The 22,295-nt window shown below is 47.5% G+C and overlaps 1 protein-coding gene across 3 annotated transcripts in view; it reads right to left on the reverse strand.

Annotated features, from left to right (window-relative positions):
- The window catches only part of si:dkey-178e17.3 (somatomedin-B and thrombospondin type-1 domain-containing protein), a 47,241-nt gene that overhangs the window by 9,244 nt on the left and 15,702 nt on the right, over positions 1 to 22,295 (reverse strand). Inside the window, exon 1 of one of the 3 annotated variants that reach the window (XR_006003735.1) lies at positions 7,912 to 7,984. The exons of the other annotated variants lie outside the window; for them this stretch is intronic. The gene's annotated coding sequence lies outside the window, so the exon portion shown is untranslated. Of the gene's footprint in view, positions 1 to 7,911; positions 7,985 to 22,295 lie in introns of those variants that run through there. 3 annotated transcript variants of the gene reach the window in all.

Consider the following 22,295-nt stretch of genomic DNA (forward strand, 5'->3'; position numbering starts at 1 on the left):
CCTGCATTCCATCAGCAATCTGCACACCTGGCCCTGATCATCACCTTCATAAGCTCTGACCTGACATCCATTCCCTGCCGGATCGTTAGCCATGAACAGTATGTTTATCAGCGGATCAGTCCTAGAGCTTAGAGCATTAGTTTTGTTGTTTTGCACCTTGTTTGCTGGTTGTATGCTTACCTCCGTTTTGTTCTCCCTACAGTCACTCGTCCGGAACCTTCACCCAACCTCTGCCTGATGGTCGGCGGCTGCCGAGCCATCATTGGACCAACCACTGCACCCTCTACAACTCATCCACGCCGCCCGCTCTGTTCCCTGGATTATTCAACATCACCCGTGGATCAGTTAAATAAACACTCACCTTTGACACCACTTACCTTGTCCTGGTCTGCTTCTGGGTTCTGGCTTAGTAAACCGTGACAGAACGATCCGGCCAGTATGAACCCAGCGGACCTGGACTCTGTTCGCCATGCCATTTCCCATCAGGAGAAGATGTTGGGCCATCATAGCACGGAGCTACAGGAGATCGCGTTGGCAGTTCGGAACCTTTCTACCGGTCTGACGGAGGTCCAGAACCAGCGCAAGTTTCCGGTGGAGGATCCACTACCGGTTTCACCCATCTCGCCTGCCGCTTCTGGAGCTGTGTCCTTCCGTGAGCCCAAGGTTCCGACGCCGGATAAATATGAGGGGGAGCTGGGAAGATGCCGTTCTTTCCTTATGCAGTGTGGGTTAGTGTTCGATCTACAGCCCTACTCTTATGCCACAGACAAGGCTAGGATAGCCTTTGTGATTGAGTTGCTGCGTGGTCGAGCGCTGGAGTGGGCTTCAGCCGTTTGGGAACGACAGGACCCCTGCATGGCTTCATACCAGGGGTTCACGGCCGAGATGAGGAAGCTCTTCGACCATTCCGTCCGAGGGAGGGACGCAGCTAGGCGCCTGTTTTCGCTTCGCCAAGGAACTCGCAGCGTGGCCGACTTCGTGATCGAGTTCAAGACGTTGGCTGTGGAGAGTGGGTGGAATGAGGAGTCTCTGCAAGCGGCCTTTTACCAGGGTCTGTCGGAGCAGCTCAAGGATGAGTTGATCTCCTATCCGAGCCTAGTGACCTGGACAGCTTGGTAGCCTTGTCTATTCGGGTGGATAATCGAGTCCGAGAGCGAAGGAGGGAGAAGCAATGGGTTCCGTCCAATCGATCAGCTTCTCAGGTTCCAGTCGGGTCGGTGATTGGACCAGAATACGTCGATCATCGTCCACCACACAGGATTAGTGGAGAGGTCCTGTCTCCCGATTCTGAACCAATGCAAGTAGGGCGGCACGGGTTAACCAAGGAGGAACGCCAACTCAGACGTAGGACTAACTGTTGCCTCTACTGTGGTGGTTTGGGACATTACCTCGCCACCTGTTCCCGGCGGTCGTCAAACTGCGCGGCTCGCTAAAGTTGGGAGGACTTTTAGCGAGCCAGTTTCGACCTCTCAATACCTCTGTCAGACCCCGTTTCCCGGCTACCCTTATGAACAGGAATCAGAGCTTAGCGATTAACGCTTTTATCGATTCAGGTGCCGATGGAAGCTTTCTTGATGCCGAGTTGGTGGAACAGCTGGGGCTTTCCAAGGAGCAATTGCCGGAAGCCATTGAAGCGACCACTCTGAACGGCAGTAGTCTGGCACGTATCACGATGAGGACTGAACCGGTTAAGATGCTGTTGTCGGGGAATCATTCTGAGATGATTTCATTCTTCATTCTGCCGTCTTCCCATGTTCCTCTGGTCCTTGGATACCCCTGGCTGAAGGAACACAATCCCACGTTCGATTGGGTGACGGGCAAGGTAACGAGTTGCAGCCTTGATTGTCATGCTAACTGTCTCAAGACTGCCTGTCCCCATTCGGTTCCCAGTCAGGTGATTGAGGCTAAACCCCCAGATTTGTCCCTGGTTCCCCGAGACATATCACGATTTGGGGAAAGTGTTCAGTAAGCAGAAGGCTCTGTCACTCCCTCCCCACCGACCATATGATTGTGCCATCAACCTGTTCCCTGGAGCTGTCTACCCCAAGGGAAGGTTATACAGTATCTCCCGACCTGAACGTGAGGCTTTGGAGACCTACATCAAGGAGTCCCTAGCTGCTGGTCTCGTTCGTCCCTCGTCATCACCCCTGGGGGCAGGATTCTTCTTTGTGGGTAAGAAGGATGGCTCTCTTCGACCGTGTATTGATTATCGGGGGTTGAATGACATCACGGTCAAGAACAAGTATCCCCTGCCCTTGATGAGCTCTGCCTTCGACTCCTTACAGGGTGCTACGGTGTTCACCAAACTAGACCTACGCAATGCGTATCACATGGTCCGGATCAGAGAGGGGGACGAGTGGTTGACGGGTTTCAATACACCGATGGGTCACTTCGAGTATCAGGTGATGCCGTTTGGACTGACCAATGCTCCAGCGGTATTCCAGAGTATGGTGAACGACGTCCTGAGAGATATGATCGGTCTCTTTGTGTTTGTTTACCTGGATGACATTCTGATCTTCTCGAAGGAACCTTCCGACCACGTCCAGCATGTCCGGCAGGTTCTGCAGCGATTGTTGGAGAATCGCCTGTTCGTGAAGGCCGAGAAGTGCGAGTTTCACGCCCACACGACATCCTTTCTCGGGTACATCATCTCCAGGGGAGAGATTAGGATGGACCAGGAGAAGGTTAGAGCGGTTCTGGAATGGGCCCAGCCCGGTACGAGATTGCAGCTCCAGAGATTTTTGGGGTTTGCGAATTTCTACCGCAGATTCATCCGGGATTACAGCCGTGTGGCCGCTCCGTTAACTGCCTTGACTTCCAGTATCAGGACCTTCAAGTGGAATCCGGAGGCGGATCGAGCGTTTCTGGATTTGAAGAGACGATTCACCAACGCACCGATTCTCTCTCAACCGGACACGGCCCGTCAGTTCGTCGTTGAAGTGGACGCGTCTGATGTGGGAGTTGGCGCCATCCTGTCGCAGCGATGCTCCACGGACAGTAAACTCCATCCCTGCGCCTACTACTCTCGTCGCCTTTCGCCTGCGGAGAGGAACTACGATGTGGGCAACCGGGAGCTTCTCGCGGTGAAACTTGCCTTGGAGGAGTGGCGCCACTGGTTGGAGGGGGCGGAGCAACCGTTTATTGTCTGGACTGACCACAAGAATCTTGCTTACGTGCAATCGGCTAGACGTCTCAACTCCCGTCAGGCCAGGTGGGCGTTGTTTTTCGGACGATTCAATTTTTCCCTGACGTTCCGACCTGGATCTAAGAACGGCAAGGCGGACGCCTTGTCCCGGATGTTCTCCAAGACGGAAGAGAGTGGGTCCAAGACCGAGACAATTCTCCCCCGGAACTGCGTCGTGGGAGCAGTTATGTGGAAGATTGAGGAGGAGGTGATGGCGGCCCTTCGGACGCAGCCCGGTCCCGGTAACGGTCCACCCAGTCGGTTGTTTGTGCCTGAGTCGGTTCGTCCTGCTGTCCTCAAATGGTCCCACGCCAGCAAGATGGCTTGTCACCCTGGCGTGGCTCGGACGATGGCGTTTCTTCGCAGACGTTTTTGGTGGCCTGCCATGGCCGAGGATACTCGGGGTTTTGTTGCTGCCTGTCCAGTGTGTGCGCAGAATAAGAGTACCAATCGGCCCAGCTCTGGACTACTTCACCCCCTTCCTATTCCCCGCGACCATGGTCGCATCTGGCCCTGGACTTTGTCACTGGGTTGCCCTCTTCTGAGGGGAACACGGTCGTTCTGACTATCGTGGACAGATTCAGCAAGTTCGCCCACTTTGTGCCAATTGCCAAGCTTCCCTCTGCCTCGGAGACGTCCGAGATCCTGGTTAGGGAGGTTTTCAGGGTCCACGGTTTGCCCAGTGATATCGTTTCCGACCGTGGCCCTCAGTTTACCTCTGCTGTCTGGAAGTCCTTCTGTTTGGCCATTGGAGCTACAGTCAGTCTCACATCTGGTTTTCACCCCCAATCTAATGGTCAGGCGGAGAGAGCCAACCAGAAGATGGAATCCACGCTACGCTGCCTTGTCTCTTCCAACCCCACCTCCTGGGTCTCTCAGTTGCCTTGGGTTGAGTATGCCCACAATACTCTCCCCTACATCTGCCACTGGGATGTCTCCCTTCCAGTGCCTGTATGGCTACCAACCTCCCTTGTTCCCTTCTCAGGAGAAGGAGCTCTCAGTGCCCTCTGTTCAGGCCCATATTCGTCGTTGCCACCGGACCTGGCATCGGGCCAGAAAGGCACTCCTTAGAGTTTCGGACCGGTATCAGCTCCAGGCGAATCGTCGCCGGATCCCCGCTCCCACCTATACCATCGGAGATAGGGTCTGGTTGGCCACACGGGATCTTCCTTTACGGACTGAGTCTAGGAAGTTGTTACCGAAGTTCATTGGTCCGTTTGTGGTGGAGAAGGTGATCAATCCGGTGGCAGTTCGACTCAAACTACCGAGGACGCTCAGAGTCCATCCCACCTTTCATGTCTCCTGCCTCAAGCCTGTTTTCCTCAGTCCTCTGTTGCCTCCTCCGCCTCCTCCTCCTCCTCCTCGGATGATCGGAGGTGGTCCTGCCTACACGGTGCGACGCATCATGGATTCCAGACGGCGGGGCCGGGGTTTCCAGTATCTCGTGGACTGGGAGGGGTATGGTCCTGAAGAGAGGAGTTGGATTCCGCGGCGACAGATCCTAGATGCTGACCTCATTCGTGACTTCTACCGCCTCCATCCTGGCGCTCCGGGGAGTCCGCCCGGTGGCGTTCGTCGGAGGGGGGGTACTGTAACGATTCCGGCAGTCTGAGTCGGTTCCTGTATGTGTATTAGTTTTTCTATCCGGGATCTCCAGTTTCCCGAGGGTTCTGGAACGCTCCCTGCCTGGTTGCCGGGCTACGTTGCTAGGCGGGAGCTCTCCTGATTTCCACACCTGCATTCCATCAGCAATCTGCACACCTGGCCCTGATCATCACCTTCATAAGCTCTGACCTGACATCCATTCCCTGCCGGATCGTTAGCCATGAACAGTATGTTTATCAGCGGATCAGTCCTAGAGCTTAGAGCATTAGTTTTGTTGTTTTGCACCTTGTTTGCTGGTTGTATGCTTACCTCCGTTTTGTTCTCCCTACAGTCACTCGTCCGGAACCTTCACCCAACCTCTGCCTGATGGTCGGCGGCTGCCGAGCCATCATTGGACCAACCACTGCACCCTCTACAACTCATCCACGCCGCCCGCTCTGTTCCCTGGATTATTCAACATCACCCGTGGATCAGTTAAATAAACACTCACCTTTGACACCACTTACCTTGTCCTGGTCTGCTTCTGGGTTCTGGCTTAGTAAACCGTGACAGCTCCACGTTAAAGTGGCGATTTACACCTTTAGAGTGAGGGTGGAGCTCTATTAGGGAGATGGCTGATCTGATCAAAGCTCCCCAGTCTCCATGTGCAATCAGGGACAGAGCTAGACACACAGATGACTGAAGTAAAATAGGTCAAACAAGCCTCATAAATAAAACACACAGACAGACAGGCAGACAAACAGACAGACAGAGGCACAGACACGTGAGCAAGCGCAAACAGACACCACTCACACACAGTAAAATGTCACAGCAAAATGGAATTGAACTTGAAAGCACTCAAGAAGGCTAATATGATTAGAGATGGATAGGTTTCCAGTATAACAGAGGCAGGTGCACATGTAACAGGGTTGGTTATGTTTCCACTTGCCTCTAAAGAAATGTGTATTTAATGTTCAAGCATTCTTATTGGTTGGTTCAACTCTGATGACAATAAGGCGTGTTGTGATTGGCCCCGCTTGCATCTAGGGGGAGATCGCGAACGTCAGTTCTTCCCAGTATGAAAATATGATGCAAGGGGTAGGTCATGTTCTGAATACTGTTTTATATTTTACAATGTGTACAAGGTTGCTGTACGTTACTGATTTATACATGTGTGGGTATATGGTACCTGTTAGGGATTGAGGGGCTTTCTGGGATGTGCTTTGGCATATGATTGCTGTAGATAAGTGTGTTAGCTAGCATACACCGACATAATGGTCACATGAGCCCACTGCTAACACAGTTGCCTTCATGCTACAGATTTTGCCATCGACAGCCATCAATATCGTTAAGCTCTGCACAACTAACGTGCTGTTTCCCATTTAACAACAGGTATTTACACGTTATATTTTGTATTGTATTTTTGTATTTTGTTCGCCCAGTATGAAAATGTGATGCAAGGGATTTTGCCATCGACAGCCATCAATATCGTTAAGCTCTGCACAACTAACATGCTGTTTCCCATTTAATAATAATAATAATATGCCATTTAGCAGACGCTTTTATCCAAAGCGACTTACAGTCATGCGTGCATAAATTTTTTGTGTATGGGTGGTCCCGGGGATCGAACCCACTACCTTGGCGTTACAAGCGCCGTGCTCTACCAGCTGAGCTACAGGTATTTAACAACATAAATAAATGATGCTCAACTGGGACCACTGGTTGATGTGATTTATTAGGAGAAAACACAACGCAAGGAGAGTACGATATACATCTGTTACACACACAGCTGCAAACACAAGCCTGGAATCTATACAGCCTGGCCAATTGTGAAGAACGAGACGAAATATACCATAACTGGATCCAATCTCTCGCTCTCTCACTTCTCTCTCATGCTCAACCCCACACTCCTGATGGTACACCGCAGAGAGAGAGAGAGAGAGAGAGAGCGAGAGAGAGCGAGAGAGAGAGAGAGAGAGAGAGAGAGAGAGAGAGAGAGAGAGAGAGAGAGAGAGAGAGAGAGAGAGAGAGAGAGAGAGAGAGAGAGAGAGAGGAGAGTGTGTTTGAAGAGGCCTCAGTGCAAGCGAGTGAGAGAAAGAGAACCATGCCTGGGCTTTCAAAGTGCCGCCTGTCCCGTTGATTCCCAGGGTCCTATGGGGTTGTCTCAGTGACACGGGCCCTCCACAAAGCCACTGTGGAATCTCTGCATTCCACCGCATTAGTGCTGCCCACCTGATGCTCCCCTTTCCCAGAAACACTGCCCCCCTTCCTCCCTCCCAACCACCACCCCAAAATACTCATGAACCCCACCCTCTCTGCCGCAGTGCTCCTAAAAGTCCACCCAGGCAGCCTGGTTTGTGGGACATCATGTCAGTCGAAGTGCTTCACATTAGTTTCGTTAGATAAATAGACTTATTCGTTTATAGGTAGTTTATGAATCTGAAATAACCAGCTTATTGATTGAAATGGTCTGATCGTCTGTCAAGCAACAAAATTATGATCGCACAATTTCACCCAACGAGTTCTAATGGTTTACTACTGAGGTGTATAGGCTAACTGATAACCAATAATATACTTATGAAAGCTCCATTATGAAGTTTCCCCTAAGTACAGATCTAGGATCAGCTCCCCGTCACCAAATCCTAACCTTAACCATTATTGGGGGGAAGGTCAGCATCTAGAGGCAACTTCACTCTACTAGGGGCAACTTCACTCTACTCCACTTTTGAACCGAATCATACCTTTTTTAATTCTCTCCCAGTTTTGGGAAAACCCCACCGAAATAGCCACTGGAAGGGGTAAGGGCAAGCAGACAGACAGACTGACGGACAGTGTGGAGCTGACTGGGTCGACTGGTTCCCGCACCGAGGGGGAGATAACAGGGGATGTTAGCCCCCCTTCTCTCACAGACACACACACACACGACAGAGCTTAGACTGGGGCAGCAAAAGTCTGTCAACCCTTCACCTCTCTAGGCTCACAAGGCAATTAGCTAGCTGGTGGTCTCTGCTCTACTGCTTGTACCACCAACACAGTCATTCTACACACCACCATAACACACAGTCTCTGCTATGCTGCTTGTGCCGTCACCACCATAGCAATTCCACCACCCACACGATAACCAAATGCACTTAATTACTGACCTAAAGCCACCTTTGTCCTTTGCCCTCTTGCCAGGGAAAGTCACGACTCGGAACACATTCCAACAACTCTGACCCCAGCAAACAAATCACACTTACTGCTCATCAGTTTTGTGTCTTGAGAATATAGCTAGTGGCGGTTGTTTCACTGGCGTGGAACCCACCCCCACAGGGGGTTGGGCCCCCCAAATAGCATATGAACACGTCATAAGCCATGAATTTATTTTATTATTATTACTACAGGAAATGATCTGAGCCTCATGGCAAAATGTGTAGAATAGCAGGAAATTTGCTCAGGGATTCTTGAATGTCGGAACAATCCTTATCTGGCAGGGAAACTTTATTTTGATAGTTGAACAAATTGATATTGTTGCATTATTTGAGCTTAACATTTACATTTAGAGGAATTTTATAAGGGAAAATATTTATTAATTTCCATGTCGGCTCTATGCATGGTAATGCCCTTGTCCGGACCAAAGGATCCCAATTTCAAACTCACCAAAAGAAGTGTTTAAAATTCTGGATATTGGATCATGGATATTAACTGAAAAATGTGCATACAGTATGTTGTTTCTAGCAATAGCCCTCTGTGACTTTAAATAATATTTATCTCAAAACTAAAAGATGTGTCCGGAGATTTGGCCAACACCGTCAGATTTGTATAAAATCCTAAATTAATAAGGAATGAGCAGGATCAGCTATACCATAAGGGCCCCATTATTCAGGTCCTCATGTAGTGCAACAAGACCACTCCGTCACTGATGGCTTACCCCCTTAGATCAATTGTTTTCAATATTCAGAAAAAATATTGTAATCACTGTTCTGCAACATACATTCGGAAAATATTCAGACCCCTTCCCTTTTACCACATTTTGTTATGTTACAGCCTTATTCTAAAATTGATTAAATATTTATTTTTTATTCATCAATCTACACACAATACCCCATGATAACAAAGAGAAAACTGGTTTTTATAAATTTTTGCAAATGTATTAAAATTAATAAACAGAAATACCTTATTTACATAAGCATCCAGACCCTTTGCTATTTTTTAAAACATTTTAGTCATTTAGCAGACATTTTTATCCAGAGCGACTTAGTGAGTGCATACATTTTCATACTGTCCCCCCGTGGGAAATGAACCCACAACCCTGGCGTTGCAAGCGCCATGCTCTACCAGCTGAGCTACAGGGGACTACTGCTATGAGATTAGAAATTGAGCTCAGGTGCATCCTGTTTCCATTGATCATCCTTGAGATGTTTCTAAAACTTGGTGGTGGCAGCATCATGCTGTGGGGATATTTTTCAGTGGCAGGGACTGGGAGACTAGTCAGGATCGAGGGAAAGCTGAATGGAGCAAAGTACAGAGAGTTCCTTGATGAAAACCTGCTCCAGAGCGCTCAGGACTTCAGACTGGGGCGAAGGTTCACCTTCCAACAGGACAACAACCCTAAGCAGACAGCCAAAACAATGCAGGAGTGGCTTCGGGACAAGTCTCTGAATGTCCTTGAGTGGCCCAGCCAGAGACCGGACTTGAACCCTATCTAACATCTCTGGAGAGACCTGACAATAGCTGTGCAGCAACGCTCCCCATCCAACCTGACAGAGCTTGAGAGGATCTGCAGAGAAGAATGGAGAAACTCCCCAAATACAGGTGTGCCAAGCTTGTAGCGTCATACCCAAGAAGACTCGAGGTTGTAATCGCTGCCAAAGGTGCTTCAACAAAGTACTGAGTAATGTGATATTTCAGTTTTTTTTTATTTTATGAATTTGCTAAAATGTCTGAAAACCTGTTTTTGCTTTGTCATTATGGGGTATTGTGTGGAGATTGTGAGAAAAACAAAATAATTGAATCCATTTTAGAATAAGGCTGTAACGTAACAACATGTGGGTCTGAGTCAAGGGGCCTGAATACTTTCCGAATGCACTGTATGCTTAAACAATTGAAGTATTTGCTGTGCTAGACCTAAGGGATAATATTTGCTTCATAAATGTTGTTTTATGTTCTAAATCTTGGAAAGCATGCCAAAATGCTAATTTAGCCGTAAAGCACTTAATAGTGCTATAAAACAAAACAAAAATAATGTTAGAATTAAACAATCAAGGCATTTAAACACTTATTGGACAATCATTTTACAAATTAAATGCCTTTTATGGTGTCTGAAGGATTTGACATGAACCCAGTTAGTTGCATTTTCTGAAAATAATCATTCGTTGTTTCTTTACATGGTGTGATAGCTGATACTTTGGTCTATCAAAATGTACAGTATATTTATCATTTGGTTAATATTAAGACAAATATTTATGGGAAAAAAGTTGAGATTGTCCTGACTTTCAAGAATCCCTGAGCTCTAAAACAGCAAAATTTTCTCTCAGCCTCATGGCAAAATGTGTAAAATAGCATGAGATTAGCTATAAAACTGCACATTCTCGGACCCTGCCGGGGGGTGTTCTTACTGGGTTTCTTTGATTGGAGTTGATTTTGGCGAGAAAAGGTGAATTTCCCAATCACTCTTTTCCACAGAGGGTCCAGTGTCTTCCAGATCAGAGTTAAACCCTAATAAGCTCTGGGTATAGAAGATTACCTTAAACACAGATCTAGGATCAGTTTACCCCTGCCCAAATCCTAACCATTAGGAGGAGGAAGGGCAAAACTGGAATTAGATCAGCATCTAGGTGCAACATCATACTACTAAGAGCATTGTGATAACCAGGGCCAATGGACTCCTCCCAACGCTTAATTGGCTCTAGAGAAATCTGTCCCGAGCTTCCTCCATCTCTGACTTCACCTCTTTCTTTCCTCCTCTTTCGCTCTTGTTTGTATGTGGTTATTTCAACATCGAAAGTTTCTATTCATATTTTAATATACTGACTGTAGCTTTGGATGAGAACTGATAAGAACTAAGGTAGGACATGATGAGGAAATGATGAGAATTACTTCTAAAGTGGCAAAATTCTGAGAAAATTCTCAGCATTATGAGGTCTGGTTTAAAGAGGGCAGCCTGACCAGACGAGCTGAGCTTGTATCACTGTCTGTGTCTGTGTCTGTGTCTGTGTGTGTGTGTGTGTGTGTGTGTGTGTGTGTGTGTGTGTGTGTGTGTGTGTTTGTAGCTCAACAGATGCAAAAGGCACTGCAACATCTTGGAAAGCTCAGTCCTGCCTATCAGACTTTATAACTCACACAGGTCCAACAGAAAGAGAGGGAGAGAGAGTGGTAGAGAGGAAGAGAGAAAACAACAGGCAGCTGGCAGTGCTCTTAGGGAGAGGAGGATGAACAGATGAGGCCGCACAGACGCATAGTACTGACACGCACTACACAGTGGTTGGGAAAGGGTATGGGGGCTGGACACGCAGCGAACCCAGACCCCACTGCTGTCAGAGATCACACATACTGACTCAAGGTAGTTTAGGAAATGGGTAAGGGATGTGGACAATAATAATGATAATGCTAATAATGATGTTTCCACTACCTCTATAATGAATTGTTGTGCTGTAAATCTATGCTTGAAAAAAATATAAAATATAAGTTATTTAAAAAAAGAACAGATGAGGCCAAGGGAGGAGAGGAGTGAGAGAGTGAGAAAGACCAGATGCCACAGGATGTAAAAAAAGGTAGAGCGACAATCTGACACATAGCCTACTCAGCTCCAGCTCCAGCTACAGGAACTGGGTGGGTTAGTGAACACAGTCTGGACGAACACATCTCCCTCTGCCTTCCACTGTATCACCTTACTCAGTGGGGTGAACGTATACCAAGTTGCGATGTAATGACGCATAAAGCTGACACAGAAGTGAAGTCTTACAAAGCGTACTGCAGACAAGCATGTAGGTACTGTAATACATTAAAAGCATTATGGCTTCAGTTCCAAAGATTCTAATTTGGCAATTCTATTCAAATGCCAAAATACTAGTAGGTTCCAACTCATATCCAATCCAATGCATATCTTCCAATAAAACAACTTGAGATTTCTTCATCGCAATTATCACACATGTACTACTCATAGGCTGGTTTGTCACACAGTTCCAAGGTTTGGGTAATGAAGGCATTGATTGTTTCCAGATTATTGAACAGATTTCAGGATGATAATGGTGGCAAAAAGCAAACTAAAAAAGGTACAAAGAATATCCAACAAAATAGTAAATCAAAGATATATGAATATGCGTAATAGGACACATTATAAAACTGTCTATCACAGTCAGTTCCACCTGTTGCAATTATCTGACTTCTGCCATCTCCCCAGTTAACCCCCTTAAATCCGGTTCTAAATTGTGGTAACTTAAATGGCCAGCAGGTGGCACAATAACCAAAATAAAATGGGGTTTCTATAAACAAACATTTTATTTTGCAAATAATATTCGATACATTTATAATTCTTACATAATTCTAATACAATGTATTTTATATAAAAATGGCTCTTACACACCTGCCCCGTTAGTTACTGGCGTGATGCATAACAATAACAATTTAAATAAAAAAAGAGCCAAAAGAAAATGACAATACATCATTCTTCAGGGTCCATGTGTTCTTCGTGTATGTGTATTGTGTATCTTCATGAACAAATGCATGTTCTTCGTGTACATCAGTGTTTCCCAACTCCGGTCCTCGAATACCCACAACAGCACACATTTTTGTTGTAGCCCCGGACAAAAACACCTGATTCAACTTGTCAAGGGCTTGACGATTAATTGACAAGTAGAATCAGGTGTGCTTGTGTGGGTCACAACACAAATGTGTACTGTTGGGGATACTCGAGGACTGGAGTTGGGAAACACTGGTGTACATGCATGTGACGCTCTTCATGTAAAACAAATGCAAATATGTATATAATTTGAGCTTGATCTGAAAGAGAAGACTGGAACAGGTTTGTCAAGTCTGTAGATGTTTTGGTCAGTCTAGTCTTAAAGTCAATCTTTCAGTCTGAAGCTTCCACCAATAAGCATCCTTTGCTGATTGGTCGTTCTAGGATGTTGGTTTTTGTCTGGTGACGGACACTTCGGACTAGCCCTCGAGACAGTTCTTGCTTCTAGGACTCTTCCCATGATCCCTTTCTGCAGAGTTACAATTTCCTCTGAAAGTCCTTGCTCCTGACAGAAGCGCACAACTGCAACCTCTGCATTTGTCATGGCCTGTACTCAGAGTTTGTAAGCACTCATGGCTTCTTTTACCTTCTTGATATCAGCTTCAATCAAACTGCTCTGTTTGTCTTAATCTGGTTCTTGAGCTTTGACTGATCTGTACATCCTTTATTTTCTGCTCAGCTGTAAGAGCAAGTTCTTTAGTTGGAGAAACCATGCCACTGCTCTTTTCAGGCTGCTCCAAGTTGAGAAATGGTTTATAAAGGTGCTGGTAGCATCTTTTTCTTTCTTGTCGATTGTGTTCATGGTCACTTTGCTCTTCTTGACCTAAGGATAATCTGGGCAGATGGGGGAGAGTTCAACGAGAGGATTTAGCCATTCCTGTTCTTCTGTTTGAAGAAAGACTTGGCCACTGCTCTAACTCTCACACTTCAGGAAGGCATCAGCTGTCAGACCCCTTGAGGCATGGTCTGCAGCGTTGACCTTGGTGTTAACATGTCTCCACTGCGTGACATCTGACACTTCTCTGATAGTGATTACCTGGTTTGCCACAAACGTCTGAAAACGTTGATCTCGTTCTTGATGTACTTCAAGACAAATTCACTGTCTGTCCAAAATGTAGATTCCTCCAGTGGAAGCTATAGCTCTGTAACCAGCATCCTTTCAACACGCACTGCTGCAGCAAGTTCCATTAAAGGGATTGTCATCCGTTTCAACGATGCTACTCTTGCCTTTCCCATTATGAAAGCTAAGTGCAAATGATCTTCAGAATTTGTCAGTCTCAGGTAGCTTAGGGTGCCGTTCCTGGATTCACTCAGTTGGGCTGATTTGAACTTTCCAAAGTTCTTTGGCTTGATGCACCTGTCAATGCTGAAGCCCGCAATCTGCTGTAGTCCTACCAGCCATCTTTAACATGGTTGGATGTAGGCCTTTGGAATTTCGTCATCCCATCCATAGTTGAGCTTGCAGAATACCTCTCCTGGTAAATAATTGATTATTCATGGACACTTGAAACTTGGTGTCATCTTCTATACACTACTGAACCCCCAGGGCTCGTTCTAAAGGGGGGTTCTCTTTGTCCAAGTCAAGGTCCTTCTCCTCCTTGGCTCTTTCTGCCTCTGGAATTGAGGCCAACACAGCTCGGCAGTTGCTCATCCATTTTGTCAAGCAAAAAACACCCTTTGAGTTCTTCGCACAGCGCTATAATTTGCCTTTCAGTTGGTACAGACTTCAAGCAGTCATCTACATAGAAATTGACATTGATGGTGTCAATTGCCTAAGCTGAGAAGCTGCTCTTGTTGTCCTCTGCAGTCTTCTTCAGGGCATAACTAGCACAACTGGAAGAGGATGTAGCCGGGTAAATCCATTTTAATTCAATAACTTTTTGACAGCATCCCTTTTGATTTAAACTAAACTTTGCATGCATTTTTACCCATTGAAGAAGTTGTCCGAAAGTGACTTTTTGGACCTGAATACCAAAACATTCAGGAGATAAAGGTGCTCAAAGTTGACCCATTTTGCATACCCCACCATACCATTACTGGAAAAGATAAACAGTTGAGTTTGATATAATTTGAAAGCTTAAAAACAGTATTGTCAAATTGGCTGTTAATCACCTTCCATGGTTCTGTCAGCTTCCTGCCTCCTGTTTGTCTCCGGGCCTCTAGAGGTCATCTGTGTTCCCCTCTGCCTTAGTTCTTCCTCGTGTGTCCTTATTAGCTTGATCCAGGTCACCTGTGCCTTGTTTCCCCTAGAGTATTTTAGCTGTGTGTTTTCCCCTTGTTTCTCACTTGGTTTTTGAGTCCTGGCTATGTGTCTCCTGCTTTGTCCCACCGTGTCTTTCCAAGTAAGCTTTTCTAAGTTATCTTTAGTTTGTTTTTCTCCCCTCGTGGAGTTATTTTGTTTTGCCTCCTGTTTTGTTACTCTACCTCTGTTAATATACCTCCTTCGGAGAAGAACTTTTGTTGGACTATTTTTTAAGTGCGAAGAACCTTTGTTTTTACATTAAATCTACTTGCCTGGAGTATTGCCTTGGGTGTTTCATTTGGGTCCAACTATACCTCCTCTGTGGCTAAGGGGTAGAACCCCCAGCTCTCCACATCTGAGACCGGAGTTCTAGCCCAGCTTGTGACAGAAAAACCAAGTCAATCATGGACCCAGAAACACTCAGTTCCCAGGACCTGTTGGCGGTGATCACTCGACATGAGGCTTCTTTCCAGCGCCATGAAGCCGTTCTCAGCCGACAAGAAGAGCTGATGGCTAGTCATTCTCAACTCCTGGCCGAAATGATGAGTTCCCTCCGCCAGCTCTTTGAACGCCTCCCTGGTCCTCTCCCTTCCCCCAGGTCACTCCCCAGTGACGACAGGCCTTCTCTAGTGGCGGAGCCCCGACTACCACCTCCCAAGCCCTTTGCTGGGGATCCCAGCTCTTGCCAGGGTTTCCTCACCCAATGCTCCCTCACCTTCGAGCTCCAACCCTCAAGTTTTCCCACAGACCGTTCCAAGATTGCCTACATCATTACCCTTCTTTCAGACAAGGCGCTCGCCTGGGCCTCTGCGGTGTGGCAGTCCCAGGAGGCCTGTTGTGACTCCCACGCTGCATTTGTAGAAGAGTTCAAGCGGGTGTTCGATCATCCTGTCAGTGGGCGGGAGGCTTCCAAGCGCCTACTGTCTCTCCGTCAGGGCTCCCGAAGCACGGCAGATTTTGCCATTGATTTCCGGACCATAGCAGCAAGGAGCGGATGGAATGATGAAGCGCTGAGGGTCTGTTTTCAGGGAGGGTTATCTGAGCCCCTTCAAGATGAGTTAGCCACCCGAGAACCAGCTGGAGATCTCGAGTCCCTCATAGCCTTGGCCATCCGCCTGGACAATCGTCTAAGAGAGCGGAGAACGGCTCGCCGCCAGATGTCTCAGTCCCAAGTTCCTCTGAGCAGCTCTGTTTCTCCTGTTTGGACTCCGTCATTCAGAGCTTCCCCGGCTCCTGAACTGCTCCAGGATTCCCCGGAGAGCATGCAGTTAGGCCGTTCCAGGCTTTCTCCCAACGAAAGGGAACGTCGCATGAGGGAGCGTCGGTGCCTCTACTGCGGGGTTGCCGGCCACTTCCGCTCCACTTGCCCCGAGCTTTCGGGAAACGCCTGTCCCCGCCCAGCTACAGGAGGGCTGTGATGGGGAGAATTAGAGCTCCTCCTACTAACGCTGTCCTGGCTATTCCAGCCATTCTGTCCTGGGAGGGCCACCAGCATCGGGTCCAGGCTATGATCGATTCCGGTGCCGCAGGTGATTTCCTGGATGTTACCTTGGCTAAGGAACTTAAGATCCCTACCCAACTACTTCCTCAACCCCAGGCAGTTACAGCCTTAGATGGCAGACCTCTGGAACCAGGAAAGGTTACAGAGGCGACTCAGTCCCTGCGACTTACCATCTCTCAACACCAGCAGGAGGAGACCTTCTATCTCATTGACTCTCCCGAGTATCCTATTATCCTGGGTCACCCTTGGCTATGCAGACATAATCCCCAGATCGACTGGCCTACTGGCACCATTCTAAGCTGGGGTCCCACTTGCCAACTCACCTGCATGCTTCAGAGTCCCTCAGCCCCTAGTACCCAGTTTCAAGAGTCTGTTGACGTCTCCCGAGTCCCCAGTGTTTACCATCGGTTCAAGGCAGTGTTCAGCAAGGCCCGGGCTACTTCCTTACCGCCTCATCGCACGTATGACTGTGCCATTGAGCTACTCCCTGGGTGCTGCCCTCCTAGAGGTCGGATCTTTTCCTTGTCCTCCCCCGAGCACGCAGCTATGGACACCTACATTAAGGAGTCCTTGGCAGCCGGCCTCATCTATGCCTCTACTTCCCCGGCTGGGGCGGGTTTTTTTTTTGTTGAAAAGAAAGACGGGGGTCTTAGGCCTTGTATTGATTACCGGGGACTCAACAAGATCACGGTTCGAATCGATACCCCCTTCCTCTCATGGCCACTGCTTTTGAGCTGCTTCAAGGGGCTTCCATTTTTACTAAACTGGATCTCCGCAATGCTTACCATCTCGTGCGGATCCGGCAAGGAGACGAATGGAAGACGGCGTTCAACACGCCCACGGGGCACTATGAATATCGGGTGATGCCGTTCGGGCTCACCAATGCTCCCGCATTATTCCAAGCCCTGATTAATGATGTTCTCTGGGATATGCTTAATCTGTTCGTCTTCGTGTACCTGGACGATATCCTCATCTTCTCGAGGTCACTGAAGGAGCATGAGGGGCATGTTAGCAGGGTTCTCCAGAGGCTCCTTGACAATCACCTCTACGTTAAACCTGAGAAGTGTGAATTTCATGTTTCTCAGACTCAGTTTCTCGGGTTTATTGTCACTCCCGGGCACCTAGAGATGGATCCCAAGAAGGTCAAAGCGGTCCACTGCTGGCCCACACCTGCCACGGTCAAGGAGGTTCAACGGTTCATTGGCTTTTCTAACTTCTATCGGAAGTTCATCAAGAATTTCAGCTCAGTGGTAGCCCCCTTGACGACGCTTACCAAGGGAGGAGGGACCAAGATTCACTGGGGTCCGGAAGCAGCAGGGGCCTTCGAGGATCTCAAGCGCCGCTTCACTTCTGCTCCGATTCTGGTGATCCCTGACCCAGAAAGACCTTTCGTGGTGGAGGTGGACGCCTCAGAGGTGGGGGTGGGAGCCGTCCTGTCACAGAGGGGTGAGGATGGGAGATTACACCCGTGTGCCTTCATGTCTCGCCGCCTGTCTGAGGCCGAGCGCAACTACCACGTGGGGGGATCGAGAGTTGCTTGCGGTAAAACTGGCCTTGGAAGAGTGGCGCCATTGGCTTGAGGGGGCTCAGCACCCTTTCCAGGTTCTCACAGACCACAAGAACCTGGAATATCTCCAACAGGCTAAGCGGATGAACCCTCGGCAAGCACGATGGTCCCTTTTCTTTAATCGTTTCCAGTTCCTCCTGTCTTACCGACCTGGCACCAAGAACGTCAAGCCGGATGCCCTGTCTCGAGCCTATTCTCCCGAGGTACACGAGAAGCCCTTGGCATCGATTATTCCGAGGTCTAGGATCGTCCCACCTCTTCAGTGGGAACTAGAAAGAGGGGTACGAGAAGCCCTAGTCCATGAGCCCGATCCAGGCGGTGGTCCTGCCGGTCGCCTGTACGTTCCTCTCTCTGTTCGGGCCCGCGTCTTGCAGTGGGGTCATGAGTCGCCCTTGACATGCCATCCAGGCAGTGCTCGCACACTGGAATTCCTCCAACGGCGGTTTTGGTGGCCGTCCATCAAGAAGGACGTGCAGGTCTATGTTGAGGCCTGCCCTGTGTGCAACCAGGGAAAGTCGACACGCCAGCGACCCCAGGGACTGCTCCATCCCTTACCTATTCCTCGAAGGCCATGGTCACACCTTTCTCTGGACTTTGTTACGGGACTTCCTCCATCCCAGGGCAACACCGTCATCCTAGTGGTGGTAGACCGGTTCTCTAAGGCTGCTCGGTTTATTCCCCTGCCCAAGCTGCCCTCGGCTAAGGAGACTGCTGAGCTCCTCATGAACCATGTCTTCCGGATATTTGGTATTCCCCTGGACGTGGTCTCCGACCGAGGTCCCCAATTCTCGTCCCGGTTTTGGGGGGCCTTCTGCAGGCTTATTGGGGCCACAGCCAGCCTTTCGTCGGGGTTCCATCCAGAGTCTAATGGCCAAACGGAACGGATTAATCAGGATCTGGAGACCACCCTGCGGTGTATGGCGGCCAGTAATCCCACGTCTTGGGCCACCTATATCATTTGGGCTGAATATGCCCACAACACCCTCCAGTCCTCAGCCACCGGATTGTCCCCCTTCGAATGCCAGTTCGGTTACAACCCTCCATTATTTCCAGAGGAAGAGGCGCAAGTTGGTGTTCCCTCGGCCCAGCGCTTTGTCCAACGCTGTAGGCGGACCTGGAAGAAGGCCAGGCGTACCCTCCTTCGGACCTCCCAGAGATACCAAAGTCAGGCTAATCGCCACCGCCCCGGACGGCCCCTAGTTTCCGAGCTGGTCAGAGAGTTTGGTTGGCCACTAAGAACCTGCCCCTCCGGGTCGAATCCAAGAAGCTTTCCCAGAGATACATCGGCCCTTTCCGCATAGCTAGAAAAGTTAACCCTGTTTCTTATCGTTTGGTTCTCCCTCGCTCCCTTAGAATTAACCCCACTTTCCATGTTTCACTACTTAAACCTGTCTTGTCTTCTCCCTTTGCCCCCCCACGCAGACCCCCGCCACCTCCCAGGATCATTGACGGCCAGCCAGCCTACACAGTCCGCCGGATACTGGACTCCCGGAGGGTCCAGAACTCTCTGCAGTATCTGGTGGACTGGGAGGGCTACGGGCCAGAGGAGCGCTCCTGGGTTCCAGCCAGGGACATCCTGGACCCAGGTTTGATCCGAGATCTTCGCACCCTGAGGCCAGGGTGTTCTGGAAGGAACGTCAGGAGTCGTTCCTAGAGGAGGGGGTACTGTCAGCTTCCTGCCTCCTGTTTGTCTCCGGGCCTCTAGAGGTCATCTGTGTTCCCCTCTGCCTTAGTTCTTCCTCGTGTGTCCTTATTAGCTTGATCCAGGTCACCTGTGCCTTGTTTCCCCTAGAGTATTTTAGCTGTGTGTTTTCCCCTTGTATCTCACTTGGTTTTTGAGTCCTGGCTATGTGTCTCCTGCTTTGTCCCACCGTGTCTTTCCAAGTAAGCTTTTCTAAGTTATCTTTAGTTTGTTTTTCTCCCCTCGTGGAGTTATTTTGTTTTGCCTCCTGTTTTGTTACTCTACCTCTGTTAATATACCTCCTTCGGAGAAGAACTTTTGTTGGACTATTTTTTAAGTGCGAAGAACCTTTGTTTTTACATTAAATCTACTTGCCTGGAGTATTGCCTTGGGTGTTTCATTTGGGTCCAACTATACCTCCTCTGTGGCTAAGGGGTAGAACCCCCCAGCTCTCCACATCTGAGACCGGAGTTCTAGCCCAGCTTGTGACAGGTTCCATCAATTTTGGTGCATTTATCCCAATTAGCAGTCCAATGTCGGCATCGATGTGAGATACAGTACATGATTCCTTATGTGTTATTTCATAGTTTTGATGTCTTCCCTATTATTCTACAATGTAGAAAATAGTACAAATAAAGAAAAACCTTTGAATGAGTAGGTGTGTCCAAACTTTTGACTGGTACTGTATATACTAGGTGGTGTCAGAGGAAGGCCCAAAAAATTGTCAAAGACGCCAGTCAGCCAAGTCATAGACTGTTCTCTCTGCTACCGCACGGCAAGCGTTACCGGAGCGCCAAGTCTAGGTCCCAAAAGGCTCCTTAACAGCTTCTACCCCCAAGCCATAAGACTGCTGAACAGTTCATAAAATGGCCACCCAGACTATTTGCTTTGACCCCCCACCACTTTGTTTTTACACTGCAAGCAAGACGTCTGTGTCCTTTGGTTGATGACGTGGCAGGTTGCAGTGTGGTAGGTACAGCTTGTCCCATGAATTAATCATAAGAATTGAGGATTAACTGACAACTGCAAAACAAACGTTCTGGATAATATAGAGAACCTTGAACTATTTATTGGTCAGCATTTTGATATGCTCGAAAAATAATCAGATACATTGAAGCGAACAGGAGAAGACCTTTCCTCGAGCTCTGCGAGCAAAACTGAAGGGAAGCCGACGTCTAAAATTCCTAATTTAACACTGGAGTGGGACGTTTTTATAACCATGTCTCCAGAAGATAGAGCATTGCTTACAAGCATGAGCAAGCAGTTAAAAAAGCTGGATCTATTGCCTGGGCTACTGGCCTTAAAAACAGGAATGGATTACAGTAATAAAATGATGGAAGAAATACGAGCGGAAAATAAGATATTGAAAACTACCGTGGACTCCCTAAAAGACACTACAGAGAGGCTACGGTATAATAATAAAACAATGAAAGCCGAATTACTTGATCTAAAGTGCAGAAGTATGAAGAATAATATTGTTATAATGGGAATAAAGGAGGATGAAAATGAAAACTATCAGTCAACGGAGGAAAAAGTCAAGTTGTTCATGAAACGTAATCTCAAGATGACGGAGGAACAGGTGGATACAATTGATTTTCAAAGGGCTCACCGTTTCGGTGGCAGAGGGGAGGGAAGGCCCGTCCGATATTAGCTATGCTAACTCACTACAAAATGAAGATTGCATTGTTACAACAGAGTAGGGAACTGAAGAACACCCCGTTCTCTCTTAATGAACAATTTCCCCATGAAATAGTGAAGAGACGACGTTCCCTGTACCCCACTTTCAAAAGGCTCCGAGCAGAGAAGCAGAATGTTTGTCTAGTTGTCGATAAATTGTATGTAAACAACCAAATGTTCAAGGACTCGAAGATTAGAATGTGGCTGTGAGTGATAGCTACCTCCTGCTGAAGTAGTCCCCCATCTGCACCGCATTACATAGTACAATTATGGATTCATTTGTTTTTAACCAAACAATTTTTGCATGATGGACTTTTTTTATTCATGCAGTATGGAACCGTGGACTATGTGGACTAAAAATAAGGTTGGACTTATGGTAATGCAAAATGGGTATGATGAAATTATCATTTTTTTTATTTAGGCAATATGGATCTTTGGACTATATGGACTTAAAATCAGGTTTTGATTTAGGGGAAGGCGAAAATGGATAAGGCTGACCTTTTCTTTTTGATTGTTTATTTCTTTAATTTGAAGATTGTACATTAGAAATACCAAGTTTTTAAATGTATTTTCTTATATGATATGGCCTAATTGTAGAGGTCAGGTATAATATGACTTAAAAGCTGTTATATAGTGCGGCCCTTGTTCGCTGATGTGAATCGGAACGATTAGCTTTTAAGATTAAACTTAATACATACGAATAGATCTAATGTAAGGCTAGGATAAAGGATTATATAATTAAAAACCTACCTAGGTTCTCTATTGGTGTAGGCCATTACGATCCTAAAATAATTGGGGACATTATCCTTTTACATTAAAAAAATAAATCTAAATATTAAAAATGTATTGTTCCGATACACATCATTGTCAATAGGGTTGTTGTCTCTATTAGTGTGTGTGGCGGGCTGGTTAACACTAAAATAAACTGATTAAAGTTAACAGCTGAACCAACAGAATAACTGGCTTATGGAAGCACTTCTCTAAGCGAGAGGTATATTATATATTTCTATATAAGCTATTTACGATACCTTTTATATTCTTGATCCTAATGATATAGATATAGTTGTAAAACAGCTGAGGTGATAGAGCAATGACCTTGGAATAAAAACAAAATGTGTGTGGGTGGAGAGAGGGTTGGT

This window comes from Coregonus clupeaformis, chromosome 16, assembly GCF_020615455.1.
Source record: "Coregonus clupeaformis isolate EN_2021a chromosome 16, ASM2061545v1, whole genome shotgun sequence".
Taxonomy (NCBI): domain Eukaryota; kingdom Metazoa; phylum Chordata; class Actinopteri; order Salmoniformes; family Salmonidae; genus Coregonus; species Coregonus clupeaformis.